This window comes from Nansenia antarctica (assembly GCF_963989245.1).
Source record: "Nansenia antarctica genome assembly, chromosome: 2".
NCBI lineage: Eukaryota > Metazoa > Chordata > Actinopteri > Argentiniformes > Microstomatidae > Nansenia > Nansenia antarctica.
In genome coordinates, this window is record NC_137675.1 from 58,732,389 (window position 1) to 58,751,462 (window position 19,074).

The following is a 19,074-nucleotide window of genomic DNA, read 5'->3' on the forward strand; positions in this document are numbered from 1 at the left end:
CAAGCAAACCCTCAAAGTTCTGGACCAACAGCTCACATCACTGTATCATGTAGTGATCCGCAACGCCCCCACCCTGGACTCCTTCAAATCAGCCCTTAAAACCCATCTGTTCACCAAGGCCTTTGGTCCCTAGTCACTGTTTCTGTTTTGCTTTGTTTGTTTTCTGTTTTGTCTGTCTGACCATTTCCTCAGAATTGTAAAGCGTCCTTGGGTTTTATGAAAGGTGCTATACAAATCCAAGTTATTATTATTAATATTATCATCCTAAATAACCGTAAACTTCTGAGCTGGGATGATGTAATCAAATACAAAAACATCTGCCTGGTCTACAAACTCCTGCATAACACCGCTCCTCCTCCTCTTAACTCATTCATAACACCGCTCCTCCTCCTCCTAACTCATTCATAACACCGCTCCTCCTCCTCTTAACTCATTCATAACACCGCTCCTCCTCCTCTTAACTCATTCATAACACCGCTCCTCCTCCTCTTAACTCATTCATAACACCGCTCCTCCTCCTCTTAACTCATTCATAACACCGCTCCTCCTCCTCTTAACTCATTCATAACACCGCTCCTCCTCCTCTTAACTCATTCATAACACCGCTCCTCCTCCTCTTAACTCATTCATAACACCGCTCCTCCTCCTAACTCATTCATAACACCGCTCCTCCTCCTCTTAACTCATTCATAACACCGCTCCTCCTCCTCCTAACTCATTCATAACACCGCTCCTCATCCTAACTCATTCATAACACCGCTCCTCCTCCTCTTAACTCATTCATAACACCGCTCCTCCTCCTCTTAACTCATTCATAACACCGCTCCTCCTCCTCTTAACTCATTCATAACACCGCTCCTCCTCCTCTTAACTCATTCATAACACCGCTCCTCCTCCTCCTAACTCATTCATAACACCGCTCCTCCTCCTCTTAACTCATTCATAACACCGCTCCTCCTCCTCTTAACTCATTCATAACACCGCTCCTCCTCCTAACTCATTCATAACACCGCTCCTCCTCCTCTTAACTCATTCATAACACCGCTCCTCCTCCTCTTAACTCATTCATAACACCGCTCCTCCTCCTCTTAACTCATTCATAACCCAACATAACAACATGTGACAATCATCGATGCTGCCGCTCCATCTCTGCTACCCGCCTGCATGTATGTCTTGTATGTGCTTTCAATGTGGTTGCTGTGACGATTTTCTTTTCCCTTGTCCCCTTTGTATTGTTTTTATTGCATCATCTGTTCCTGCTTGTTTGTGCTTGCTCTAATTGTAATTTGTGTTCTTTTAACTAATGTATTTTAGGTTGCATATTAACAACTTGCCAGGGACTACAGCTGGAAATTAGCCATGTAGGCTAAGGCTGCTCCATTTACTGCTTTACTAATGTTAATTAATGGGGACTGTCCACGAAACTATAAACTAATAAACTAAACTAAACTGAAATTCTCTTAGTTGGTCCCAAAAACCAACGGTGTATGCTTTTAAACAGCCTGGGGAATCTAACTCCCTTGATTAAGTCAGAGGTTTCAAGTCTTGGTGTTATCTTAGACTCTGATCTGAGGTTCCCACATTATCAAGGTGACCAAGACAGCCTTTTTTCATCTGAGAAACACTGCCAATGATGCAGAAAAACGGATTCATGCTTTTATCTAGAGCTCTTTAGAGTTGACTACTACAATGCTCTCTTTACTGGCCTCCCTAAGAAGTCTATTGAGAGGCTCCAACTAATTCAAAATTATACTGTTAAGGGCTCTGCACACAGCGTGCGATTTCTGTTGCGCGTCAACGTTCCATTTTGAAGTTTGAATGGAAGTCTATGAGAACATCGCATTTACCCACACACGGCCCCGATTTTAATCGCACGGCGAACATTCGATTCCATTCATTTGACAGTGCGACAAAACTCGCACGCCGTGTGCTTTGTCCCATTCAAAATGAATGGAATCGAATGTTCGCCGTGCGATTAAAATCGGGGCCGTGTGTGGGTAAATGCGATGTTCTCATAGACTTCCATTCAAACTTCAAAATGGAACGTTGACACGCAACAGAAATCGCACGCTGTGTGCAGAGCCCTTTAGGCTACTGACAAAAACTAAGAGGAGAGAGCATATCGCCCCAGTCTTAACTGCTCAATGAAAAACACTACAGTAAGAAAATGTTTAGACTGTCTTTCTGGGGATGTAATGATGCCTGAAGAAGGTCTATGACTGAAAGCTCTCAATAAAGTACGTTTTTTTTGCAGTGTTTGAGTGAGCGGATGCTGTTATTTTGCACTCTGGGGATGTAATGATAAAATCAGTGCACAAATACAAAAAGGTAACAAATATTTAGTTGTTACTGTAATCCAATAAAATGGCCCACAAAAAATAAAAGACTAAAATGCAGTGATCTACAAGTAAATCAGATCCCCCCCCCAACAGAGTAGCGGTTACCTGAGGCTTCTTTAAATGCTGACACATGATGAAGTGTGTGTTTGTAGTGTGAACAGAATGAGAAGTGAGTGAGACCAATATTAGTAATTAGGGTGTCAGTTGAAGGTCAGTGTTTGAAGGTCAGGTTTTCCACTTTTCCATGCGCAACAGTTTTGAAAAGGTTTTCAGACTTGTATGTTGTGTATAGTTCAATTTCTTGTGTGTATACAGCGGAGGTAAACTGTAATAAAAACAACATCAAAACTAGTCATGCTGCCCCGATTGCCCTAAACGTTCATCACGCGCCACATCATGTTAAAACTATTTGTTTTACTTGAGAATAACGTTTCTCTTACTGTTTCTCATATGATATGTTTACATAAAAAAAACTTACCCAATAAGTAAGACTCCAAACAGAGTATAATGAGATCGAATATTCACGCCAAGGCACCAGGGGAGGCTGGTTCATTAGGGGCAATTGGACAATGCCCCACCAAAGGGAGAAGAGAGAGATTTTTTTTCTATGACTTCTAGACAGTGTTGCTTCTGAATATCATAGTCCAATCAGCTAGTGTTCTGTGGAGTATATCATAGTCCAATCAGCTAGTGTTCTGTGGAGTATGTTCCAATCAGCTTCAAGTCCCGCCCCTTTCAGGGCAACTTTTACTCTACTCGAAATTGCACTAGGCTGTTCTCGTAGACTTGCATGTAAAATCTATTTTGGTAACTTCAGGCCATTCGGTCATTTGTCTATGGGGTTTTGGGACATGCACAAAGAATCGTACGTGCTTACGTCATGTCATACGGCCGGCGTCACGTTCGTTCACCTGCTTCACCATGGCTAGTAATGTTCTGAACAACTCGGTTGAATCTTTAAAAGAAACACCGTTCAGCCGTCGTAGCAACCAGGAGAAATTAACAGTAAAGGAATTAGGACCACCCAGACCAAATTTAATTATAAAGCAAGTTTATACAAAGGCAGGGAAAATTGGAAAATCGTATAACCGAGGATTTACGAGGGGTTGGTATGAGAAGAAAACATGGCTAGCGGGATGTGAAGTAACAAATGCGTTGTTCTGCTTTCCACTACCGGACTTTGTAAACAAATTGAACAAATGGATTAGAAGGAGGCATCTTTTGTTCCCAACTTGATATTGCAACTGGACCTATTACCGAAGTCAAACTTGTGTAAGTAAGTGAATTGTCTGTCCTTCAGTCATGATAGGAAAACCAAATCGATGCTGGGAGAAGGAATGGCAGACTGTATTCTGATAGTATCTTCTATGCTCTTTGTATGTTTCTATGCTCTTTGTATGTTTCTATGCTCTTTGTATGTGTCTTGGTGTAGGAGAAACGTAGGACCACGTTGGAAACAAGTGTTTCGGTACACGTTGACGTGTAGAAACTGTAGAGAGAAAATTGTAGAAATTGTAGAGAAAACTGGGGGGGTAGAGGTGATGAAGAGGTCTGTACAGGGGGGGGGTAGAGGTGATGAAGAGGTCTGTACAGGGGGGTAGAGGTGATGAAGAGGTCTGTACAGGGGGGGTAGAGGTGATGAAGAGGTCTGTACAGGGGGGTAGAGGTGATGAAGAGGTCTGTACAGGGGGGTAGAGGTGATGAAGAGGTCTGTACAGGGGGGGTAGAGGTGATGAAGAGGTCTGTACAGGGGGGTAGAGGTGATGAAGAGGTCTGTACAGGGGGGGTAGAGGGGATGGAGAGGTCTGTACAGGGGGGTAGAGGGGATGAAGAGGTCTGTACAGGGGGGTAGAGGGGATGAAGAGGTCTGTACAGGGGGGGTAGAGGGGATGAAGAGGTCTGTACAGGGGGGTAGAGGGGATGAAGAGGTCTGTACAGGGGATGAAGAGGTCTGTACAGAGGGGTAGAGGGGATGAAGAGGTCTGTACAGAGGGGTAGAGGGGATGAAGAGGTCTGTACAGGGGGGTAGAGGGGATGAAGAGGTCTGTACAGGGGGGTAGAGGGTATGAAGAGGTCTGTACAGGGGGGTAGAGGGGATGAAGAGGTCTGTACAGGGGGGTAGAGGGGATGGAGAGGTCTGTAGAGGAGGGTAGAGGGGATGGAGAGGTCTGTAGAGGAGGGTAGAGGGGATGGAGAGGTCTGTACAGGGGGGGTAGAGGGGATGAAGAGGTCTGTACAGGGGGGTAGAGGGGATGAAGAGGTCTGTAGAGGAGGGTAGAGGGGATGAAGAGGTCTGTAGAGGAGGGTAGAGGGGATGAAGAGGTCTGTACAGGGGGTAGAGGGGATGGAGAGGTCTGTACAGGGGGTAGAGGGGATGGAGAGGTCTGTACAGGGGGGTAGAGGGGATGGAGAGGTCTGTACAGGGGGTAGAGGGGATGGAGAGGTCTGTACAGGGGGTAGAGGGGATGAAGAGGTCTGTACAGGGGGGTAGAGGGGATGAAGAGGTCTGTACAGGGGGGTAGAGGGGATGGCGAGGTCTGTACAGGGGGGTAGAGCTATTCTCATGCTAAAATTGACTGTAAATCCAGATTTTAAAGTTGATATTCTTCCCCGTGGAGCATGCCCCCATAACCTGTGCCCCACCCAAACATTTTAGCACCAGCCGCCACTGCAAGGCACATCATTGTTCCCATCGAAATCCACAGACAGTAATCCAACACTGTAACAAACAACACTGCATTCAATAATATTCCGACTCGAATGCAGGACTCGGACTTTACTGTATCCTGTAGGGCCTATGCGCAGTACAAATAGACTCCAACATCACCGTGGGTGTGACCATGGAGCCTACAGTCAGCTGGGTCCAGGGGGGCGGGCTGTTCCACTAACGATACATAATCAAAATCAAAAAAAAAATATATATAATGTCTTGAAGTGTATTGCCCGTTGTTGTTTCTGATCCATTATAAGATCATATATTATTGTTTACAATATAGGGAGGGACGTTACAATACTGTAACGTCCCAACTTGGACAGTGGTGGAATAACAACAGATAGCTTCTCTCATTTAACTGATCCTTTAATTGTTTAACTTGCATACCAACTTTCTCAATTCACCGGAGTTCTTCCTCTCTCCACGGTCTCAACACAACAACAACACGCATGCGCCCACCTCCACCAATCACAGGGGTGCATTGGCACACATGACACAACACAGTAACAGGGTTGCTACACTGCTCCCCCCTTACAAAGGCCCTCGCCCCGAGGGCTAAACAAAGTCTCTGAGGTGACCCGGTGCCCGCCTCAGTCTCGGAGGTCGTTGTCCTGGTAGTGACACAGGCGGCTCCGCCCGTTGAGTGGGACTACCCTGCTGCATGGCAGGGACTTGGGGTGGTGAATAGAGGAAATGGGGGGTATCAATGGGGGGGGTATCAATGGGGGACATAGGCAGTGAATCTGGGGAATTGGGTTCAGGGGTACTGGGGCTCCTGCCCACTGCTGTTCTAAGGCCCGTTCTCCTTGGCCTGTGCGTGTCATTAGTGTCCCTGTCTCTCCGGGAGGGTGTCGGTGGCTCAGGATGCTGAGTGGGAAGAGAGTCCCCTCTGTATGGGGCTAACCTGTCTCTGTGAAGTACCACCCGTCTTCCCCTGGGTGGTAGCTGGACCCTGTACACTACCTCCCCCACCCTCTCCAGTACCTTACAGGGCCCCACCCAGTGACAGTCCAACTTAGGGCATCGGCCCCTCTTTCTCCGTGGACTATACACCCACACCAGGTCCCCAGCCTGGAAGTGCTTTCCTTTGGCCCTCACGTCATAATTCCTCCTCTGTCTCATACCCGCTTTTTCCAGCTGATTGCGAGCAAAGCTGTGAGCTGACTCCATCCTGTCTTGGAGTCTTCTGGCGTACTCCCGCCCCGGGGGAACAGTCGGAGTGTCCGGGGATTTGCCAAAAGCCATCTCTGCCGGCGTCCGTAGTTCTCTCCCCAACATGAGCAGGGCAGGTGTGCAGGAGGTGGAGTCCTGCACAGCAGATCTGTAGGCCATGAGGACGAGGGGAATATGCATGTCCCAGTCACGCTGGTGTTCTGCGGTGAGGATGGCGAGCTGCTGTGCTAAGGTCCTATTGAACCTTTCCACGAGTCCATCGCTCTGGGGATGTAAGGGTGTGGTCCGGGTCTTGTGCATGCCCAGACGCTCACACATAGCAGCGAACACCCGCGACTCGAAGTTCCTCCCTTGATCGCTGTGGATGGTCTCTGCTGCTCCAAACCTGGCAAACATGCCCTCTACTAGAACATCTGCCACAGTCTCTGCCTCTTGGTTGGGCAACGCGTATGCCTCTGGCCATTTTGTAAAATAGTCCATGGCCACCAGGACAAAACGATTGCCCTTGTCCGTGCGGGGAAAGGGGCCCATGACATCCACTGCTACTCTCTCCATGGGAGCGCCCACCGCCAGCTGCTGGAGCAGCGCGTGGGACTGATCCGGAGGACCCTTGTGCGCAGCACAGAGGTCACAGCGGCGACAAAAGTCTTCGACATCCCTTTGGAACTGCCCCCAGTAAAACCCTTGACGGAGGCGACGAAGGGTCTTGGAGACTCCAAAATGTCCAGCCCCTGTGGTTCCATGAGAGGTTCGGAACACGGCCTCTCTCAGCGCTCGGGGGACCACCACCTGCCACTTGCTCTCTCCTGTAGCTGGCTCTTTCCAGGCTCTTTGCAGCACCCCCTCACTCACACGCAGGGTCTCAAACTTTGCATCCAGTCCCTTAGTTGCAGGTGAGCTCCCTGCTACCTCAGGCCACGGTGGTTTCTGTCCAGACTCCACCCACTGCAGCACCGGTTGTAAATCGGTATCCTGCTCCTGCTGTGCTCTCCACTCCGCTGAGCCGATAACCTGCATCTCTCTGCAGACCGGCTCACTCCCCTCGTGCATGGGACATATCCCCTCCTCTTCCCGGAGCTCTCTCTCACGTGCCTCTCTGCGCTCGCAGTAGCGACACCCGGCTGGCGCACAGGGGCGTCGGGACAGAGCATCGGCATTGGCGTGGCGAGCGCCGGCCCTGTACACCACTGTGACGTCGTAGGACGCCAGCTGTTCCAGCCAGCGGGCGATCTGCCCCTCCGGTTCCTTGAAGGACATCAACCACTGGAGAGCTGAGTGGTCGGTCCTGACAGTGAAGGGCAGGCCACAGAGGTAATACCTGAAGTGGCTTATTGCCATCACAATGGCCAGAAGCTCTCTACGCGTGACGCAGTAGCGGCGCTCTGCCTTGTTGAACGTTTTGCTGAAATACGCCACAACTCTCTCCCCCTCCGGCCCCACCTGACTCAGCACCGCACCTGTGCCAACGTCGCTGGCGTCCGTGTCCAGGACAAATGGCAGGTTGGGGTTCGGGGGAGTGAGAGTGGGGGACTCTGTCAACGCCTTCTTGAGAGAGTTGAAGGCCTGTTCACACTCCGGCGTCCAGATGAAATCCCTGTCCTTCTGCTGCAGGCGATACAAGGGGGCGGCTAGGCAGGAGAAGCCTCGCACAAACCTTCTGTAGTATGAGGCCAAACCCAGAAAGCTTTTTAGCTCTCGCTGGGTAGTGGGGGTGGGCCAGTCTTGTACTGCATGCACCTTCTCATCCGTTGTGCTGATGCCTTCTGCCCCCAGCTTGTGCCCCAAAAACTCCACTTCTCTCCTCATGAAGCAACATTTGTCAGGATGGAGCTTCTGACCCGCCGCTGCTATCCTCTGCAATATCTGCCTCAGGGTCCCCAAGGTCGCCTGGAAGGAGCTCCCATGAGCCAGAATGTCATCCAGGTAGACCAGGCATTCTTGGCGGGGGATGCCAAGCAGCACCTCTTCCATCAGCCTTTCGAACGTGGCAGGGGCATTGCATAGGCCAAAGCTGAGGACACGGAACTGCCACAACCCCCTGCCCGTACAGAAGGCGGTCTTCGGCCTGGCCTCGCGGCTAAGGGGCACCTGCCAGTAGCCACTGCGCAGGTCTAGTGAGGAGAACCAGGATGAGCCGGACACCAAGTCCAGTGACTCGTCGATGCGGGGCAGTGGATACGAGTCTTTCCTGGTCACGCTGTTCAGCGGTCTGTAATCCACACAGAATCTCATTTTCTGGCTCTTTTTTTTGTTGACCATTACAACCCCCGAAGCCCAGGGACTGTCAGAGGGTTCAATGATGCCTGCCCTCAGCATCTCCTCAATCGCACTGTCGGCAGCCGCCTGATATGCCATGGGAAGACGGCGGGGACGCATCTTGATGGGCCGAGCATCCCCGGTGTCTATCTCATGCTGCACCAGATGTGTCAGTCCCACTTCCTCCTCTGTCAGGGCGAAAATGTCTTTAAATTCAGACAACACCTGCCATAGCTCTTCTTGTTGCCAGGGCTCCAACGTGTCACAGTTATGTTTCCATATTTCTCTCACTGCCGACAGTCTATCCACCTCTTCCGTTGTGGACGGCTGGGTCGGGGGAAGGGGGCCCAAACCTGTAGAGGGAAGTGTTGCCGGAGATGGAGGCTGTCCACCAGTGGGGGTGTGGGGCTCAACCGATCGGCTACCAAACATCGAGGGGATGGGTGAAGGGGGGGGTGGGGGGTTTGGGCGGGAGAGTGGGGCGCCATTGTCCTCAGCCGAGGGGTCGGACCCATAACGTTGCGTGTCTGTGGCTTTCACGGACAGTGGTTGTGGTCTCGGGACCAGCGAGGGGGATATCATTTTAACAGTGGGGCCCCCAGGGAAGCTCAGTGTGTCCTTCCCCAGGTCCAGCACACAGCAAGCAAACCGTAGGAAGTCCAGACCCAGTATACAGGGGTCCTGCACATCTGCCACCCATACACTAAATGTCACTGACAGACCTCCCACATTTATAGCCACCCTCCCTCTCCCCCGCATAGGGGCTAGTTCACCTGTTACTGTTCGCAGCTGCACAGCAGTTGGCTCCAATTGTGTCCCCACGGGAACGACGTCGGGCCTCATCAGTGTTGCAGTGGAGCCGGTGTCCACAAGGGCCGTACAGGGAGTCCCAGCCAGGGTGATGTGGACATGACAAAAATCCCCAGCATGAGTCCACCCTACCACCCTCGCGGACTCCGCGGTGTCATTCGCTTCTGGGGGGAGTGGAGCCCCACTCCCCCGTCTGTGCTGTTGGGCTCCTGCCAGAGGTGGGGCAGCATGGGATGCGGCGCCAGGGGTCTGTATCGTCCCATCTATACAGACCCCGGGGCGTTTCCCTGGTCGCCAGCGAGCTTGGGGCACCGCCTGCGGATATGGCCAGCTTGGCCACACTCCCAACAGACGAAAGGGCCCTGGCGAGGCCGCATGTCGCCCCAGTCATTTCGATTGCGTGGGCGTGTGTCACTGCGTGATGATTGCAGCGACACAGCCCGGATCAGTTCTGTCAGCTCTGTCGCCCACGCAGGCCTCTCTTGGGTTAGGCTGTTGTCAACTGCGGTTCTCACAACAGGGCTGCTGACCGCCAGACTGCTCTCTGCTGTCCCAGCTCCCACGATCTCTCTTTCCAACGCCAGCTCGAGTGCCTCTTGTAGCGTGCGGGGGTGTGCCAGTTGGGTCTGGATGCGCAGCTCCCTTGGATTTATAGCCTGGATAAACTGGTCTCTGGCGAGCTCACTCTGCACCCCGGGGGGCATGTGGGCATAGGCTCTCCTTGACAGGGTCTCAATGTCATTGGCTAACGCCCGGAGTGGCTCCCCGGGCTGCCTGCGCCTGCTACACAGTTCAGAGCGCAGGACACCAGGCTGTTCACATTGTCCAAAACGCCTCTGCAGAGCGCCAACTAAAGCCCAATAGTCCCCTCTCTCATCTGGGCTAAGTAGTAGCAAGCATGCTAATGCTTCATCTGTGAGGCATAGAGCCAGCTGTAGAGCTTTATTGTCCTTAGACCAGCCCGCCGCCCGCGCTAATAGTTCAAATTGGGCACGGAAAGCCTCCCAGTCTGCCTTACCAGAGTATTTTGGTGTTTTAACAGGGACATGATTCCCGCGGGGGCCGCCATCTTTGTGTACATAGTCTCTGCTGTGCGTCGCTGCGCTGGAGGACGAGCCCAGTCCTGCATCTGCAGCTAATCTCCTGACTGTGTCCCTCAAGTGAGCCTTGTGTGCTGAAGCACCTTCCCCCGCCAGCCTCGAAGCATAATCACCTCCCTCCTTCTCTCCATACTTCTCCTCCTTCACTTTCGGACGCGTCCCGGTCCCGTCCCGCTGCATGGCCATTATGTCCGCGGCTAGCTAGCTAAACTACACTGACCAACGAAGGGTGACGAACGGTCGTTTTTCTTCTTTTTTCGTTTATTTTTTATTTTTACCTCTGACACCAATGTAACGTCCCAACTTGGACAGTGGTGGAATAACAACAGATAGCTTCTCTCATTTAACTGATCCTTTAATTGTTTAACTTGCATACCAACTTTCTCAATTCACCGGAGTTCTTCCTCTCTCCACGGTCTCAACACAACAACAACACGCATGCGCCCACCTCCACCAATCACAGGGGTGCATTGGCACACATGACACAACACAGTAACAGGGTTGCTACAATACGTTACAAAGTATAGGCTACCTTAAGAAGCTGCGCGAGATGGAAGTACCATTTGTTGCTCGGTAACAGACATAAACGTTGATAACCGACGTTGGATTTAATATTTAGGATGAGATAAGATAGGATGAAGTAAATAAGATAGGATTCCTAAAGTTAGTTAGGATTTGCTTCTTTAATACCAAATTGAGATACATCCTATCTTCTACTTTCCTATCTTAACTTAGGACTTAAGATAGGACGTTTCTGTAATACGGCCCCTAAGTAGTACTTCGCCGCTAGCCGATTCGATAAAAACAAGCGTAATTTTAATGTTTTCAATCTGCACCCCCAAAACGAAGAATGGTTTGACTTTGTTTTGTTCAGTTATTATTATCAAGTGCCGGGGCACAGCCACTTGATAATAATAATAATAATAATAATAATAATAATAATAATAATAATAATAATAATAATAATAATAATAATAATATTAACTTGTTATTTGTATAGCGCTTTTCCTGCAAACGTTGCAGCTCAAAGTGCTCCAATCATTATCTAATCATAATTTAATTATTTATTTAAAGGCAATATTAAAAAGATGGGTTTTTAGTCTTGACTTGAACATATTTGCTGAGGTTGCATCCCTAATGTAAACTGGCAGTGCATTCCACAATCTGGGTGCATAAAATGAGAATGCAGCCTCACCAAATCTCTTCTTTTGTACATGTGGTACAGAGAGAAAATCAGCGTCAGAAGACCTGAGAGCTCTACTGGGCTGATATGCTAGCAAAAGATCTTTCAGATATTCTGGTGCTGTGCCATGCTATGATGAACGAAGCTTGTATAAATGAGTACAGTTTCCATTAATGTATTTAAATGACAAACCATAATTGATATTCCAAATAGGATACAATTAATCATATGTTTCCTTCATCCCAGCTATAGTGCGAATTGACATGGATTTACATTTCAAAGTGATTGCATAGCCTACACGAGAGATAACACCGTAATGCGAGATGGATATGTCAATCAGAGTTGCGAAGAAGAGAAGATTTTGAAGTGTTGGTTTTTTTATATTTAAAAATATATCTCATACTACTGTCTTCAGGGTCACCAAGTTTCACAAGAATTTGCATGCATATGGTTGACATTGCCTCAATAAAAAAAAACTGATTTCCTGTTGTGATTCTGGGGTATTGTGTGTGGATTGATGGCAAATTATTTTAATTTGATTCATTTTAAATTGAGGCTATAATACAACAAAATGTGGAAAAACTGAAGGGGTCTGAATACTTTCCGCACCCACTGTATACCCTCCTCAAATGAAGAGTTACCAAAGGTTGTGTTCCTGTCCCTGAGTAATCTGTACATTATGCAAGTCTGTCATTTAACCAGTAGTCATTCTGTTATTTCAAATCCAGTGTAAATAAGATTCTTAGATTCTTAAATCCAGTGTATACAAGTATTAGATTCTTAAAAAATAAAATGTAGAACTCTGGATTGAAAATGAACATAGTATTACATTATCTGTCAAGTATTACATTATTATTTTTTTTTTTTTTTTAATGACCCACCTGAAAGTGTAATAAATTCCTTATTAATAAATAATGTATTACATTATCAGTAAAAATGTTATTACAATATCAGTCCGGTTATTTTATTACATTATTGGTAAATTATTACATTATTGGGTTTTATTACATTTTCGATGGAGTTAAGTGGACATTTTATTACATTAGCAGGCGTTATTACATTATCACGAAATTATTACATTATAGGGTGCTACAAGGCGATTTGGCATTGTTTTGGTTCCAGCTTGATTAATTTCCGCGTAAATATGTGGTCGGACTGATTTCCTTGCAGGATCTCATTTTTAAGACCTAGCACCTAATTTTTAGACCGAATAACTTCAATTTGAGACCTTTTTAGGCTTTATAAATTGGATTGCTGGATTTTAGGCTTTTTAAGACCAGCGCGGGAACCCTGGTTAATGTCAATGTCACTTTAATTTTGTATAGTGTGCCTATGGCATTGAGCTGCGTGTAATCCAAATGCATACGCACCACACTGAAGGCATGATGGATTTCTGCTCATTAGCGCTACATTTAGAACAGTAGGCTGAGAAGTGGAGGCTCAAGAAACTACTCATGAATCCTTTGGGATTTCCTTTCAAACCATTTTCGTGTAATTCCATGTCCCTTTCACATGTCAAGAATCTTACAAAAGAAACAATACATGTCTAGGTATAGCTCTGATGGCCAAGTGGTTGGTGTTGGACTTGGCATCCAATGGGGTCGCCCCGTGCATATTTCTCACAATGTAACAAATTCCTCCCATAGTATTAGCTGATGCCTAATGGTGATGATGGTTGATAATGATAACAATAAATACAATAATAATGGCATAATGAATAAATAGTAATACAATTATGGCATAATGAATAAATAACATAATACATATAAATAAATACAATGATGGCAATACATGTTAGGCTTAAATTCATTAATCTTATCATATGGACTGGTAAATGGACTGCACTTATATAGCGCCTTATTCCAAAGCGCTTTACAACGGCCTCTAATTTTTCGATTTTCCAACCTTGCGATCATTAGACATCGACTCTACCTCCTGAGCCACAGCCACCCCCATATATATATCATATGCATTGTCAGATATATCTTTCAGTGGATCCTCCTGGTCAGATTCCAGGTGCTCTATGAGGTCAATGGCTTCGTGACCGTGGATGAGTCCATGGTGAGGTACAAGGGACACCTGGGCTTCCGGGCAGTACCTCCCCATGAAGCCTGTGAAGTGGGGAATAAAGGTGTGGGTCATGGCGGAGAGCAAAACAGGCACGTCACCAATTTTCAGGTGTACACGGGGGCCATTCAGGGTAAGACGGAGAAAGACCTGGCTCACCAGATAGTGTCAGACCTGGCAACACCTTATTTCGGGTCTAACTGTATACATGGACTTTTACACCAGTGTGAAATTGATGGTGGACCTCAAGGCCAGGGGGGTGCAAGCTTGTGGAACGGTGCGTGCCAACAGGAAGGACCTCCCCAAGAGCAAGGTGCTCACAAAGCAGGTTGGCATGAACAAGCACGAGTTCAAGGTGGCGCAGCGGGACGAGTTGACGTTCTGCGTCTGGCAGGACACCAAGGTAGTGATGGCCCTGTCAAACTATCATGACCCGACAGCCCATGGGTCAGTGAGGAGGAAGGCCAATGGCCAACGCCAGACGGAGGTTCGGGTGCCAGCCTGCCTTGCTGTGCAATGTGTTAAGTATGCATCTAGGACAAATTACATTTGGGCATTACAAGGGCATTTTCCTTTCCGCCATAGCCGAATTGTGTATTTTGCTTCATATCTCCTTAACCAAACATGATAACACTGAACAAATGATGTCTACCCCCATGTTTTGAAGGTCAAGGATTACAATGATACCATATACAACATCATAAAGTTTTCTGGTGAATAGTTAAGTGGTGACCTCAGACCTCATAATGTGCCAGGGATCACCGGAGCAGATACACTGGGACAAGGGAATAAGTTTAAGGAAGTTTAATAAAAACAAAGGTGCCACCACACACTACCCTGATTGTGCGATTATAGAGTGAATGAAAGAATGAATTATCTTTATTGTCATTGTAACAGGTGCAACAACATTTAAATGCAAGCCCTAGGCTAACAATCAAACACAGTCCTAAGATAATAAAAAACAAGAATGAGACATAAATAGACATAAGGCATGATACTGAAGCGCCTGCCTTAGTGCAGCCGTATGAAGTGTTTGTAGCCAGGGTGGTGTGGGTCCTTGAGGATTTTGACTGCCTTGTTGAGACATCGGGAGTTGTACAGTTCTTCCAGGGAGGGGAGAGAGGAACCACACGCAAATGCAGTACGTGAGGATGCTTTCCACGGAGCAGCGGTAGAAGGACACAAGCAGGTCTTGTCTGAGGTGGTAGTTTCTGAGTATTCTCAGGAAGTAGAGTCTCTGCTGTGCCTTCTTGACAATCGCCGTGGTGTTGGTTCTCCAGGTCAGGTCATCCTCCAGGTGGACGCCCAGGAATCTGAAGACTGAGACTCTCTCCACGCAGCCCCCATCGATGTACAGGGGCTGTATGACGGTCTTCTTCCTCCTGTAGTCCACAATCATCTCCTGGGTCTTTAGCTTGTTCAGCTGCAGGTTGCTTTGCACAGGACTGACAGCTGCTCCACCTCGTTGCGGTACGCAGCCTCGTCACCTTCGGAGATGCAGCCCACCACGGTGGTGTCGTCAGCGAACTTGATGATGGCGTTAATGGGGTGGACGGCGATGAAGTCGTGGGTGTAGATGGAATAGAATAGGGGACTCAGCACACAGCCCTGGGGGGATCCAGTGCTGAGGCTGATGGCTGTGGAGGTGTGGGGGCCTATCCTGACCCTCTGGGGGCGGTCAGACAGGAAGTCCTTGGACCACCGGCAGAGGAGGTGGTCTAGTCCGAGGTCTAGGAGTTTGGGCACCAATCTGTCGGGTAGGATGGTGTTAAATGCTGAGCTGAAGTCCACGAAGAGCAGCCGTGCGTAGCTCCACTCTACCTCCCTGCCCTCCTCTCTCCAGGTGGGACAGGGTAGAGTGGAGAGTTGTGGCGATGGCATCCTCCGTGGACCTGTTAGCTCTGTAGGCAAATTGAGAATTGTGAAGCGCTCCACAGTAGACATAACTTCCTCCGGTATGCTGTTTGGAGCCTGTGACAGCCCCCCCAACGGAACCCCCCGCCTCCCCAAGAAAGAGGAATTATTACGGACATAGACACCAAACATCTGACAAGTAGGCTAAAATATCCGCTTTTTTAAATGCATCCAACCCGAATCTGGTGAGTGGCAAGCCCATAGGCTCGTTGGTAACGTTAGTCCGCCAGTAGTCTCGCATAGCCAAACCTATCTCCATACTTCGCGTACAAGATTGTGCCCAAGTGAGTTTTTGCAGGGTGAGATGTCTGCAGATGGAAAGTAAGCAAGTTGAAACGTTAGCAAATATAATTGCTGAGTGTTCTAACAGAGCAAGTTGGTTCAAATTGGTCGTTATTATTGTGACGAGAAAGTGTCTATAGTTCCATGGTATGTAAAATAGTGTCAAACACGCTTTGGCCGTGAGACTCACGCATTTCAACCAGTTCTCACGCCGCACGTCTATTTCTCACGGCGAGAAATAACAATTGTTTTAAGGGACTTTTTTTTTTGAAATTCCTTGAAAGAAAGCTACCGGACATGAGTTTCGTGGCATCTTTCTGCACGCGCGTTAACTTGAGTCTACAGTCGAAGCGGGAGGCGAGCGCTGATGGAAGAACCTGTGTTCACGCGAGCACGTAGCAAGTCTCTAACACCAGGCACAGCGACGGAAACAAGTAATAATAATAATAATAATAATAATAATAATAAATTTATTTTATAAGGCGCCTTTCATGGCACTCAAGGTCGCCGTACAACAACAAATTTAAAAACAGTTACAAAATATATAGAAATATACAGTATAAAACATAGCTAGTAGCAGAGCAGCACGGGAACAGTAAATCAACAGGGATACGCCTGCGTAAACAGGTGGGTTTCGACCAAGTCACAGACTTTATCGCTCTATCCCTGACAATCACAAGTAGGATCATTGCTTGGCCGATGTATTTTTTTTGTTGTTGTCAATAAATCAAATCAAATAAAAGATGTTTATACAACATCGTATCTGGTAGCCTACTGGTACTTTCAAACCGCTTCAAAGGTTTTTTGCATGAAATAAACTTCTTGTTGTGGATCCCGCTTCGGCTCCACTCGTTTCCACCTTACAATCTAAGGAGGAGAGACCTGCATAAAAGGCCCCACAACCTGCCGTCTGATGCTTGATCAATCTGATCCCCTGTGGTTAGTCGTCTCGCTCCCTCGTTTTGTCTCCAGTGTGTATAGATCCGAAATTACTTTACTTTATTTTGCCCAGTCGTATTATAAGTTTTTTCACCGTTGTTTGTTTTCTCTCCTCCACCAGTCCACTCCTGCCTGCCTGCCTGCCCTGCCTACCCTCCTGCCTGCCTAACGACTACTCCTCCTGCCGAAGCCCCTGCCTGCCTAACGACTACTCCTCCTGCCGAAGCCCCTGCCTGCCTAACCACTACTCCTCCTGCCTGAGCCCCTGCCTGCCTGCCGACTACCCCCTCCTGCCTAAGCCCCTGCCTGCCTGCCGACCACCCCCTCCTGCCTAAGTACCCCTGCCTGCCTGCCGACCACCCCCTCCTGCCTGACCCCCGCTTGCCCTACGACCATTCTCTGCCTAACCCCTTTTAATAAATATTATTATTATTATTATTATTATTATTACCCTAGTCTCTGTGTCTGTCTGTTCTGGGGTACTGCCACATTTGCCCGCTTGATTCAGGCCGTAACACTTCTCTGTGAGCGGCAATTTCTTCGACTCACATACACCCGATGTATGTATTTTTAAGAGAAGTGGCCAACACCCTCATCACCAACGGTGACATCGTTGTTATACTTAGGTTAGGGTGGGAGGTGTGAATGTTGTGGTTAAGTATGCTAGTTCTACCGTCAGTTGGCCTCGCCTGTACGTATCCTGTCTTGCAGGCACGTGCCGTGAGCTTTTAGATTGGGTAAGCATAAAATATAGAAATACACGTAATTACACATACACACTATCAGTGAACGCAGTTTCAAGGAAATGCAATTTTGATGCCCTAGAACCCGCTAATAAACTGTAGTGTCACTTTGTGATCAGTTTACCAAAAAAAAAAAAAAACAGTTGCCAGTTTCGATTTTGATTGATTGATTGATAAAGCAGCTCTCTCTCCAAACACAACGGCACAGGCCGACATTCAAAGGTATAAGCAGATCGGAAGTCTTAAATAAGAAGCCATAGCCAGCAGCACAGCAGTACCCAAACCATATAGCTAAACAAGCACAGATCGCCACCAGCCTTGCGAATCATATACATCAGCAAAGAAGCCATGACGTAAATGTAAAAATGATATCTTACCTTTACTTGAAAACGAGGTCCATGCACCTCTCCTTGCGAAGGAACACCTCTGTCACTTTAGTGTAAAAGTCACTCACCTGTTGCAGTTTGGAAAGTCTCACTTTTTCAATTGAGATCAGGGCCAGTGATGACACTGACAGTAATGTCCATATTCACAAAATTAAAAAAGCAAGTTATCCTTATTGATTAGATCGTTTGAGCTAGGTTACATAAACTATTCTGCCGGGCGAGAGAAAGTAGTGTGAAATGTTATGTGAACTTGAAAATGATAGCCAATCAGTAGCTCTTGAATCGGAATGAAAGACCTACTGATTGGCTGTAAGCATGCTTACCCTGGCCACATTAACCAGCGGGCTGAAGCATCGTAAAAAAATTAAAAAGACATTTTCACGCATTCGAATGTACGCGAGGGAAAGCAGACAGAGGAGTGCTTATATGCAACGCAAAGCAGAGTAGGGAGTGCTTTCTCCTGCAGGTGGCGCTAAAAATGCAACGTCAAAATGAATGACTCCTGCTGCCCTGGGACCTAAAATACGACTCTTTTAATGAAAACAAACAAACTGTTTACATGCACTTTTATTTTAATATTTTCTTTCCTTTCCTTTTTTCGTTGGGTAAGCACTGCTTACCCTGCTTATATGGACGGCACGTCCCTGCTGTCTTGGCTGTTTATCTCACACACGCTCACAAAAAAGCCCCCTGCCTCTCTGGGACTTCCACTCCTGAGGTTAGGGTGAAGGGTTTGGTTAAAGGGACACTTCACCAATTTTGAACATCACATTCATTATCTTGGGTCCTGGAGTCAAAAAGATAAGAGAAAAGGTCCTACGGAAATTACCCCCTGTTATGTTGATTTGGGTTAAAAAATATATATATTTGGGGTTAAAAAAAATAAAATCCATCTGACTGGAAACTTGCATCTTTCTGCACGTGCGTTAACTTGAGTTTTTTCCGTCTTCTGTTCGCTACCGACATTACGGCTTCGTTCGTAAATTCGCCCTGGAAATCTGATCAGGGGCCTCATTTATAGAACGTGCTTAGATCAACCAGTTGATCTTACCCGTGTCGTACGTAGAAAACTACGTCAACGTAGTGATTTATACAATTTCAACGTGAGTCAATTTGACCGTGGAAACGATCGTAGCTCTACGTCGAGTATTCATTTGCTTACGCACATT